Here is a 12,684-nt window from a genome sequence, read left to right as displayed (position 1 = left end):
TCCATGTGTGTGTGTGTGGGTGGGTGAGTATCTGTTTTGGGGTCAGGTTGAGAGGATCTGACTGCTGTGTTGAGCTGAGTTTGGCTCCAATTAAAACAACAGCCCTTGACAGCAGCAGAACACACAGTCAGGGTTACAGCAGCTCAGTTCCCTGTACACTCCCAGCTATCCAATTCTCTCTGTGTTTTTTCTTTCCCGCCCTCTGTCTCTCTGTGAATCTTTCATGATCTAGGTTTGGGGGGCTGGGGGTGAGGACAGCAGCAAATAGCAAAAGGCTGCAGCAAAGAAAAAGACTCTGAAAATAAGACTTGAGCAAATTTGAGTGCATGAAATATATCTAAGCATAAATTTCAACACTGTTTGCTTCTGAAATGGACTTAATGGGAAAAGATGGCTCAAGCTTCAGGAAGGTGTGACATACAGCAGCAGGAGAAAGCATAGCAAGTATAGCGTGAACATATGCACAGTGTAATACCTGCTGTGTTTATTTATGGATGCATGTATCCCCCCAGGTCTGTTTCTTTGTGTGTTTCTAATCTAATTCTGTTTGTGTCCTCTTTCCTTTCATTCTCAGCTCTCAGTTTTGTTTTGCTGTGTGCCTTCATAGCCTTTGCTTGCTGTGCTGTCACTTAGTTGCTCAGAGCTTCTTGTTTCAGCTCATCAGTAAAGTCAACTATACAGTGCAGGGCTCTGCTCCCTGTGGCTCTCTGGCTCTTTGCTCACATCTGAGAAAATATCCAAAGTTTCTCTGGACCCTGCTGCTAATTCTATCCATCATGATTAACTAAACCACCGTTTTCATCTTTATCTCTCAGAATTTTCTCTGAAACTTCTCCCCTGAGCACCTACTGTCCAATCATATCTTAGCAACAACCTTAACTATGGATCGCAAGTCTATCAAGCCTTTGGAAGAACAAAACCAAAAGAGCAAAAGTGTAAGGAATGAATTAAACAACGTATGTGTCCTCATGAAGTAAGCTGCATTCGTTGCTGCACAACTAACTGCATCAGCTTACCGTACACAAGCGGCAACCTCCGATGCTGGGAAATGATGCCAATGTGGTTGTGCTAAAAATTGTAATTCCTGAACAGCCGCTTGAGACAGGTTGCAGAAGTGAGTCAATCTGTCCATTTTTTATACTGTCAATAACCGAACATAGAAAACAGTCATTTTATTTGTAACCAATGTTGTTGAATAATTGGATCTAAATGTTAGCAACCCAAATCACTTGTGTATGTGCTGTCTTGAAAACACCCCTTTTGTCCTCTGAACGAATGACTCGAGTCACTCACTAAATGAGTGAGAGTGTCCCTGTATGCAGGCGTTCTTCGTAAGTCAGGGAATAATGTCTCCCAGAAGACTAGGCATGTGATTTTTTTCTGTGTCAGAATGGCTGAGAGATCATCACTCATTCATGATTGCTGGAAGTCTTTTTGAGACTCTCTCAAAAGATATTCTTTAGATAAATGATCGTGTGGTTTTATGTGCTGCAGAGGAAAATATTTTTGGCAACAGTTAAAACTCTCGCACATTTTGCAATGCAGTCATACTTTTGGTAAAGAAAATGTTCTCAGTTTATATTAAAGGAATTCAGAACTCAAAAGAATGTAGATAATCCAAAGGGGACAGAAAAGTTGCTTAACATCACAACTCGTCTGTGTGCATCTTTTGCCTCCATCAGCTAGAACTCCCTGTTTCTTGATTATGCTCTTGTTTCTTGTCATCTGGGGATACTTCTTTATCACATCTGCCAATATCTGATGCATTTAACTTTTTTAAACTTCTTCTTTTTTCTTCATGCACTTGCCGTGGCTTTATTCTCTTCTGTCTCTTTAAAGGAGCAGTGTGTAGGATTTATTGGCAGGAAGGAAGTAAGGAAGGAAGCAAAAAAACGACGGAAGGAAGGAAGGAAGGAAGGAAAAAAACGACAAAAGAAAGGAAGGAAGGAAGGAAGGAAGGAAAAAAACGACGAAACGAAGGAAGGAAGGAAGGAAGGAAGGAAGGAAGGAAGGAAGGAAGGAAGGAAAAACATCATTAAATAATACAGCATAAGACACCAGAGGCTCCTGAACACTTTCTTCCTTCCTGACCTCACCATTGACCTTTGACTTCAGCAATTTCTCCACAACCTGTATATTATATGCCATTTCTTCATTATTCTGTTATTAGAGTCAGGCTATAACCTTTTCAGTTTGACATCAAGAATAACTTTCAACAGAGTTGACTTTCAACAAAGGTTGAAATGTACAAAATTCCGGGGTCAAATACTGCACTTTTGATCTTCACTGCACATGCTGTAAGTTATTAGCAACCTATCAGCATCTCACCTTGACTTCAGGCTGAGGCAGGTTTACAGCGGTCCTTCTTTCAGTTCTCTGCTGACCTGGTGAAACCATGTCTGTCGGGTGAGTTGTTGTTGCGTGTCGTGCCCTCGTCTCTCAGATGGACGGACTCCAAAACGCTCCACTGGCCACCTGCCCATGCAAATCATTACCTTTCGTCCCAACTCAACCTTCCTGAATTTGTGTTCTTGTGTGTGTGTGCGTGTGTGTGTGTTTGAGACATCTATTCAGTGATAGCACTATAACCATTGTCTCAACTGAATGCTAGTGTCTTTATCACATTGTTTTGAAGAAAGAGAGGAGTATATGTTGTGATGTAGATGGCCAAGAAAGCCCAGAACACTGGCAATGTCTTCTGTAAGTAATTCAGTGTTTAGTGTATTCATTTCAGGGGATGTTTTTTCAAATTATATGTTTGTTATATTGGGGTGAGGCATAATCACACAGGTAATTATAGGCCCAAGAGTTCGAGCATTTTTTAGATGATCCTGTTAATTAATGCTGATCATGTTAATATAATGGGTGATTCTCAGATGATTTTGCTAGAAAATTTATTTTTTAAAAAGCCTGTCAAATCCAAAGGGTAAAACTGAACAAAAGTGTGCAGTGAGGACCAACTGGCTATAGCACAGCTATCAATCACAGATACCCTTTTGTGTCCCTTTGTGCCCTCAAACTGTGAGGCAATGGAAGACCTCTACTGTTGGAAGCCAAGGAGATAGCCTCCACAATCCAGTGAGAAAGATGCTGTTTAGACAGACAAATTACTGGTCACACTCTGATAGCGGTCAATGTAGGTAGCACATGCAAAGGACACAGGGAATGCAAACTTCCTTGACCAGCAAACAATTTGAGAAGGGAGGGTAGCTCTATGATATGGGGCACACATGAAGTGGCATCCTTTAGGAAGATGATTAAGGAGAAAGACAGTACTCCAGGTTTATGTAAAGAAACACCTAAACACCTAAAGGTGTTCCATCTCAATCATGTACTAAGCACAGTAACTGAACACTACTTGTGTTATGGTGTGAAGATACACAGCACTATGTACAAGGTTTGTTTTGGTGGTCAGGGAATCGTGGCTGAAAATGCATGAGAAAGGGTCAGAGGCCAAGAAGGACTCAAGGTACAACTACATAATCTGTGTGAATTATGCAAAGTTATGTAAATTACCCCCCTTGGAATTATGTTTATACAATTAAACAGGACCCCTGCCTTAGCCAAGTCATTACCTCAGCAGATTTTAAGGCATTTATAAAGACAGCAGCAATGGCAAATTTACCTCTAGAACATCTGGAAATGGTGGTCCCCACCTGTGATGATGAAAACATTGGTCCCCATTACAAAGGGAAACCTGTATGTGCGTGTGGGTGTCAGTCAGAGAGTTTAAGTTTAACAGCTAAAGGTAACCTATCTTTAGCTGGACTTTCAAAGGGCAGATTTGGTGTAAAAGAAATGGTTCAACATTTTGGAAAACAATCTTTTTTAGAATTATTTAAGATTGATATCACCCTGATATCTGTATAGTAGTTATGAAGCTTCATCCAGTTCTTATCATAGATACTGGAAACAAGCCAGCAAACAACAAGCCAGCACCTCCAAAGTTCAGTAATTAACATGTTATATCTTTTTGATAAAATCCATACAAAAATCGAAGTGCAAAAACAACAGGTTGTGTGTTTTCCTGTTGGCAGTTATTTCTTGGCCAGGAGCAGTAACTCCCTTAGGTCTATATTAGAGTAGTATTGATCTTCTCATCTCTCTGCAAGAGATAGTTACACACACATCTCTATGTGTAACTCTATGTACCTAGACTGAAGATATTTGGGATAAGAACTTAGCATTAAAGTTTGTAAAAAGTTATTTAAAGTGAGATATTTAGGGATGCACCAATCTAAACTGCCGGGTGGGTATTGGTGCCAATACTGATTGAATGACACGATCGATCTACATTAAATTTAGTTTCAATGTCCCGATACATTTCTGTGGTTCAGCTATCAGTTTCATTCATTCAATCATGTTGGGGTGTTGATTCAGTTTTTACTGCCAAAGCAATCCTTGGCCTCGCGTTACATTACCAGTGAGTTCCACACATACAGATTTGAAATTTGGGAGAGTACTGGTATCATATTTGTTCTCAGTATCGGCAGATATCCTGAGCTGGATTTTCCTATTAGGGTTTAGGGTTTATGTATTGAATGTACTCATTGGGTTGCACCATCATTAGAGTGTCCTCCAGCTCAGAGTTAAGTTGTATTTATCGATCAGTGAATCTCAAATTGAGCCGTGATGACACAGCATCAACCAGAGAATTAATTAAAGATCTTTTCAGAAATATATTTGATACAACAAAAGAAAGAATAAGATGCTATGTGTGTGGGTTTTCACTGTGTGTTACAAAGTTTCACTCATACCTGTAAAAGTTTGATTTACCCATAAAACTGGAGGTTTGTTTCTGTGATTGTTCAACAGTTTTGACAGTTTGGCAGAAATATTTATTGTTACTCCGGCAGCAGCTCAAATTCCTACTCAAACTACCTTTTGCAGAGGAAAGAAGAGCTGTTAATAATGACTCAACAACAGCCAGATATGAAAGATAGTCAGTGTGAAATGTTTTTATGTGCTGCTTTTCAACTTTTTTTCTTGGTCATGATGACAAGGACACTCACTGTAATACACAGCTATTATGTGAAGCTGCAGTACATATGTGCAGTGAAAGAAAGATCTAAAATGCTATCCATTTCTCACAGCAGAGGTGCTGTCTCTCTGATTTCAATGCTTTGTTCTACTTTGTAGTCTGTGACCCATCCGATTCTGTGACCTGATTTTGAATTAGAGCTATACTGCCACTACAAACATCTTTACAAAGGTCACAAGCTGCATTTTGATAGCTGTTACCAAAATGGGCAGATCGGCAATTCTGCCACTAGGATACATAGTCCTTACAAAGTAAAAAGGTAAAGTTTGTGTGCTATGTGTGTGTGTGTATGTTTTCTCATGCTGGTGACTTTCACCCAGCAAACTGTTGTAATTACAGGCAACAGACTTGGCAGCTCTCTGAGTTGGAGCGTATTTGTTGCCAGTGTTTCTGTAGTTGATCTTGCAGGACAAAGGAGAATACAGGGTGCCATTGTCCACACTCTTTCTATTTTCAGTGAGAATTTTTAATCATTCTGAAGGTTTTCTCTGAGGAGACATTTGTGGGATACAGAGAATTGCTTTCATGAGGATGGCCAGCTGGCTCAACCTCTTGTCTTTCTTTAAAATGCCCCAGAATTGCTCCATTCTCTCTTCCTCTGGTATCACCTTCCTGTTTGAGATCTGGTAGCTGCTTCTCCTAACCCTGCCTCATCAGAGGACACGTCCTCTATGGCTTTAAAACATTACACTGCAGCTTTAAGAGCTTTGCATGATATAATCAGGGGGAAAAATGCATATCTTCTTTTAGACATATGGGTGCATGTGTTTATATGCCAATATTCAGCTTTTGTGGCCTAATGTTTATGATTTCTCACTGTCACACTGGCCCTAGGTGCATAGGAATGATATAAATGGGCTGGTGACGAAAATAGTAAAAATACCATCCTTTTATCCATCCATCCATTATCTGTAACCACTCAACCTATCAGGGTCACAGTGAGGCTGGAGCCAATCCCAGCTGACTTTGGGTGAGAGGCAGGGTAAACCCTAGACAAGTCCCCAGCTCATCAGAAGGCACGTAGAAACATAGTAGAAACCCCTCTAAATATAACACTGTAATATCAGCCTCAATATGACATAGCAGCAAGCTTCACAAAGGAAGGATTAATATCAAGGCTGTTGCTTTAGATTGCATCAGATTACACAGGTGTGACCTATACTTAGTGTTATTTTAGTAGCTTTCTTTTTGGTTACATCTTTTTCTCCTGGTCCTTGGTCGAACACTACTCATTGGTCCTCTGGTGCCGCACATTGTCTTTTAACAGGGGATTATTTGTACCTTCAGGGAGCCTCTGTTCCCAACAAATAAAGCATCACAGCTAGTGTGCACTTATTTGATGCATTGAACTGGAGGCTCCAGCTCTTTTTTTTTTACATGGTATAAATTTTGGCCACAGGATCAATGAACACACCATGGTGTGTTATCTGTACTGAGGCAGATTTCCGCTAAGCTTCCTCTAAAAACAAACCTAGTAATTTGGTCTAAATTATAGTGTAATAAGGATACACTGTATGAAAATTCTGCATGCCTCTTCCCTGATGCACCCAGTTAGAGAATAGCATAACAGTGTTTCAGGCTGTTGAATGCCTTTGGCTTTGGCTTCTCTGAAAAGAATAGTTTGACATTCTGGGATTTGAGCTTACTGGCTTTCTTGCTGACAGTTAGATGAGAATATTGACACCGCTCTCATGTCTGTACAGTAAATATGAAGCTATAGCCAGAAGCCAGACAACTGAGCTTTGCATGAAGGACTGGGAACAGGGGAGACCTGCTAGTGTGGAGGGATGAATAAAAACATTTCAAATCCAAGACAGAGAAGGGCTAGATTCAAATACTTTAAGGTGGAAACACTAAAGGGGAAGATAGTACATTAGCCCAAGTAACACTAAAACGTAGAGCAAGTACAATCATATTCAGAATGTTAAAATAATAAATTCCCAAGGGGGGTTTGCATATTGTGATTCAGTCTGAGGTCCAAGAGTTTGGGTGTCATGGGTGATCAGTCAGCATAATAAACCGATAACTGCTGAGTTGGTGTCTTGACAACAGAAGTTGGTTCCTTAAAAGCACATTTTCAGAATGTTTGTTTGGGTTTTTCCTGTGGGTATTAAAGCTAGAAGAGGGGTTACAATTCGGCATGCAGATTTGAAGGTTTTTTGATCATGAGATGCAACTCAAACTCAGTTCTTTCTTTGAATAAAGTCCTAATTATTCAAGTCAAGACGAGTTGCGGCATCCACAGACCAACTTCGGCAGCCACGGAAAAGTCACGACAGGTGGCTCAATGATGCGTTGAGGCCATCCTGAGCATAATGCTCGTGCTCATTTTTGCTGATTTTTACCCAATTTCGACACCTAATTTCATAAACTTGTCGATATTTTTAATCTTTCAAATTTGACTGTCTGACAAACTCAGAACACATATTTATTCTTTCTTTACACAGACCTCAGGTCCTCAGGTCATACCCTCCACACACACACAATTGTGTTTAAGTGAAGTCTCCACTATAGCAGCTGCATATTAATCTTCTCTACGATGTGTTCTGAGCTGGTGCCCTCAAGTGGAAAATGTGAGTAATGCAAAATTAAGAAGCAGAACTGCTGCTACTGAGGAATTTAAAGCTTCAGGACTCGTTCTAATTTCAGTCAGATATATCAGAGTCTGAATCAAAACAGCCTCTAATATAACAACATGACTGAGACTGCCTTGATATGATTTCTTTGGTTTGTTTTTTAAAATGTGCCTGTTTTGTAAGAGGGTTCGCCCAGATTATAGGAAGACATATCATGCAATCAATATAACATGCAACAGCCAATGTGTCCATTAACGACCATTCAACCCTCAGCTCTCAGGTAATTAGTGTTACCCTCTCTTACTTCCTGCTTATTTCTGTTCTCTTTCTTAACCTCCTTTTCTCCTCTCCATCGCTCACGACTCTCTCTCTCTCTCTCTCTCTCTCTCTCTCTCTCTCTCTGTTGTCTGACCCCCTCCCCCTCCCATCTCTGCTTTACAGGTCTGCAGGCATCAGATCAGGTCCCTTTAGACTCAGACGCCACAGCTCTGTGACTCACACTTCTTCCTAATGAGGGACAAAATGGGTTTGCAGTCCTGATTCAACTGTACCACTGGCTCTGGAGTGGATAAGACTGTAGATCGATTTACTTGTGGAAGTGTGTGTGCATGTGTGTGTGTGTGTGTGTGGGTAGATAGACAAGGGCAGTTTCCTGCACAGGGACTGCACGGATTGTTTGACCTACACAGGGTATTTTTAAAATAGAACAGTGACTAATGGCTCTAACTCTAACCTTTTGGTTAATCCTAACCTTAAACTGTGAAAACTTGTTAACTGTTCAAGTGATTGTTTGACATTTCGGGGAATAACCTCATCGCTTTCTTGATAAGTGTTAGATGAGAAGATCAACAGCACTGTCATGACTATCCGTTAGCTTCATTTAGCTTTAACAACAACATGTTGCGGTGTCCTGAGGGTTATTGTTTTCTTGATGAGGAGAAGTGATATCCTGAAGTCTTGCTGGTTGTCACAGTTGACAGGACTTCATGAAATAGTCAGGCACCCATAACACCCCATTTTTATAAACAGCGAAGATATAACATGTTAATTTTTGAGCTATAGAAGTGCTGGTAGGTGGATTTTGTTACCTTTGGATAGAGACAGGTCGACTGCTGGCTGTACCTTCATATTGAACAGACAAGTGTGGTATCAATTTTCTCGTGTAATCGTTGGTAAGAAAGCAAAGAAGAGTATTTCCCGAAGTAATCTTGCGATAATCAAACGTCGAGTTCACTTAAAGTTCAAAATTAAACATCACGCAGGCACAGATAAATCAAGTCTACACATGAACACACACATATTGTCCAGATGGGACAGCCCAAGGGCATTCCATGAAATGGCTGCGATTGGTGACTGATGCGGCAGAAGGTCTCGAGGACAGTTCACATGTCTCTACATATATATATATTTATGCATCTATGTATTTATGCAAGGGCATGGCAGTTATCCTGGCCTTGGCTTGACATAGACAAGGAGCCCACAGCAGCTGTTGACCCAAGTGATTCCAAATGTTGACCTGGCCAGCTGGTTGGACCCGTCCCCTGTTGCTTGCCTGTGGAGGGAGCTGACAAGTTGGAGAGGGAAATAAAGGAAGGAGATAAAGGTGGTCTGAAGGAATAGATAGATGTACATTATCAAAGACAAAGCAAAGATGTCACACCCTTGTTATCTTGTTTTCCTCTGCAGGTTTATGTACACTGACAACGTTCTTTCATTTGCTGTAAACCATAATAAGAAATCTGTTTCTGGAAATAGAATGGAGCAACTCATACATAACTGATTATCTGGCTTTGTGTGCATTTTACTGAGCAAAAAAAAAAAAAACCCAGGGGAGGGGTTGTTTATATGCGTTTATTTTTACATGAGTGCATTTTCTAAAGTTATCTTTAAAAAGTCAAGGGAGTACTTTGTAATAGCTGCAAAGTCTAAGCCCATTACAACTAGAAAACAAAATGGGTGATGGAAAATGATAGAGGTTAAGGAACAAGGTCAAGAGAGTCCGAGGAGGAGGAGGCGAGCAGAGAAATGAGAGGAGGTCTGGAAAGCGGAGGAGGTGCAGCCAAGCAAAAAAACTCCCTGGGTAATTAAGGATTTTGAGAAAGAACAAATCAGGAAGGAGGGATGAAAAAGGAAGGAAGGAAACAGGGGTGAAACAGGCGACGAGTGACTAGAAAAAGAGAGGAGAGGCATGAGTGAGGAAAATGATGAAGAGATGACAAATGAGCTGCAGAGGATGAAGATGGAGGGAGATGGATTACGGAGAGAGGGAACGAGGAAGGGAGTCAAAGAAGGATATCCTCTTTTCATACATGCTGAAAGAGGCTGCTGCGACAAACTGAGAGTCATTTAAACTGACACCTACAGCAGAAATGAAACCATGTCTGAGCAAGCATGAGTGGACAAGAATAATCATCACACTTACTGATGTGGCATTTAGCCATTTAGCCACACTTCTGCGAGACAAAACGTAATTAAATGTGGAGACGACTGTCGTGACAACACAAGAAAGTGAATGCTTATGCTATAGCATCAGCTCAGTTTTTTCTTCTTCCTCGGCTGCACAGAAAATCTGGTTCAGTATTAGATATTTTATTATGATTTAGCTGCTTGAGATAGCTCGTCTGGTTTGTTGGTTTGACTAAGCATCAAAAGAGATTTGAGAATCAAGCCTGTGCCATTTAGGAGCTTTTGCAGCACATAGTGTTTTTCAAGCGTGCAGATTTGTAAATGAGATTATGAGGATGTCTTCCTGCAGAACACCAGATGCAGGAAATGTGTGACAAATTGTAGATTTTCAGTTTCCCCCCAAAACTAAGAACTGACATTCTGTTATGTCGTGCAGTGCAAACATTAATTATTCCTTGCTCAAAGTGGTAGGGTAACCTTCAAAAATGGTACACGATCCCCTTAATTATGCATATCAGTGCTAAATGAAACATTAAGCCGAGGGGATGTAGTTCTCCCGGCAAAAACCTTCAGGAGAGCTCACATAAGAATGCAGCTTTAAAACACTTACCTGTTAAAAGCATCCCTCTTCTCTCTGTCCTGTCTCTCACCTTCCCTCGCACTACACACAACACACACACACATATGAACACACACTTTGAGGACACAGTTGTGTAGCATATCGAGAAGCAGAAACCTGGACCTCTTGATGGAACTGAAGCTATTGTTACTTCTCCATTCATTTGCAGTATCACGATTCATTCAGTTTGTGTTTTTAACTCTGGACCAGTGGCTATTTTTCTCATTTACATTAGAATACAGCTTGAAAGCTTCTAATGGTGTTGCTCTGTGGATGGCGATGTCAGTCTATCGGCTGGTCAACCACGTAGGCCAAGACTGATATTTCAGCAACTGTTGGGTGGACAGCCATCTCAACATTTAGGGAACCGGACGGGACCGCACAGCATTTTTCATACATTCCATCCAAACTTCCCAGAAGATGACTCCTACTGACTTTGTTGATGCAATGACTTTTCATGACATTGATATTTTTGGCATTAAGCAAAATGTCCCGTATTTCAACAGCTATTAGTTTTTGGAGGATAAACTAGCTCAACAGTGCAGCACTAAGCTTCTTCGACATTAGTAGTAATAGTAAAATAAACTTTGCGTCAGAGCTAAAATAGAGCCTATAGGTAGAAAAACCAAGTCACCCCTATGTGTCATGGACGGATTTGTCACCACAGCAGGGGTGGTCGGCGTGACTCACTGGGTTTTGTCACAGAAGTACTGCCGTGCTAACAACTCTGGCCAGCCTGACAGTACCCTTGTAGTCGGAGAGAAGGTTAACGTTTGTCAAACGTCACACGGACGCTCATAATTGTGCTACTAACTGAGCTGATTCAGCTCCTCAGCCGCAGGGAGCAAGGACAGGCTAGGTCTGTCTGCATTTATTATCCACTCTCTCTTAGGAGGGGTGCTGATCTAAAGGCCATGGACCAAGTCTGCTTCACATCTGTCTGCACGACAGTTTTGCTGCACAGTGAGATATCTGCCATCTGGAATTGTGATACCTTCCTTGACATCATGATTGATATCACAGTTTAGTTGACAAGATGACAGCACAGTGAGTTCAGACAGGAGCTGGTATACTTTTGTGATAAATGTTAAATGCCTGAACACTCATTAATCATGAATTAGTTTTTATTTTGCATCTTTATTTTCAGTGTGTTTCCTTTTCTCATTAACCTTTTGCATTTCCCAGAGAGGACCCAGTTTTGCTGAGCATTCACTTCCTTCCCAACTGAGTCATTTATTGCAGATTAGTGGTCATATGGAGCAATTAGCAGGATACGTGTCTTGCTCACTGGAGTTTCAATAGCAGTCTATAAAAGTCGGGATATAGATGCAATATATTTGATTTAACATGTCATGGTTTGTCCTCAGTCTTGAAACTGCACCCTTCTGATCACAATCCATCTCTGTCCTGAAGATGAATCTCTAGCTAAAGACAGAGCAACGCTTCCTCCTTGTGGATGCTCAAAGAATTTCAGTAAGGCTCTTATTAAGCACAGGTGTAATTCTAGAACAGGTCAGATGCTCATTTTAGGTTGTCTGGTCATAATATTAGCACTTTGAGACATCACGGCAAAAAAAAGAAAATCTGAATATACCACCTAGAGGGGGGTGCTCACAAAAATAAGCTTAGCCTGCAGTGGGAGATTTATTGGATCTACACTCCCTTCACAGTTAAAATGAGGACTTTAATATTAAGCCTTTGTTGGAGGCATTATTATCGCCCTAGGATCTATATGTACAACTGGAATAAAATTACTTCTTGTGTCTTATTAACCACGAGCACCTATCACATAAATGTTTGACATTTGTATTGTATCTTTTGTGACCTACTGGTTGATCATGCATGTGAATTATACTTGTATGTATATATTTTTTGTCCTAATAAAAAGGACATTTTCACCCATATGAATATAATTAGATGATTATGTTACTGGTCTTTTTTTTCAATACAGTATATTCCTCATTTCCTTCCCGTGGGTGCCTGAGGAAGACCTGTACTTGGTTGAAATGTTGCTAATGAAATTAAAGGAAACTGTGATTCCA

The sequence above is a fragment of the Larimichthys crocea genome, chromosome XII (assembly GCF_000972845.2).
Source record: "Larimichthys crocea isolate SSNF chromosome XII, L_crocea_2.0, whole genome shotgun sequence".
Lineage (NCBI taxonomy): Eukaryota > Metazoa > Chordata > Actinopteri > Sciaenidae > Larimichthys > Larimichthys crocea.
Note: the sequence above shows the minus strand (reverse complement) of the source record.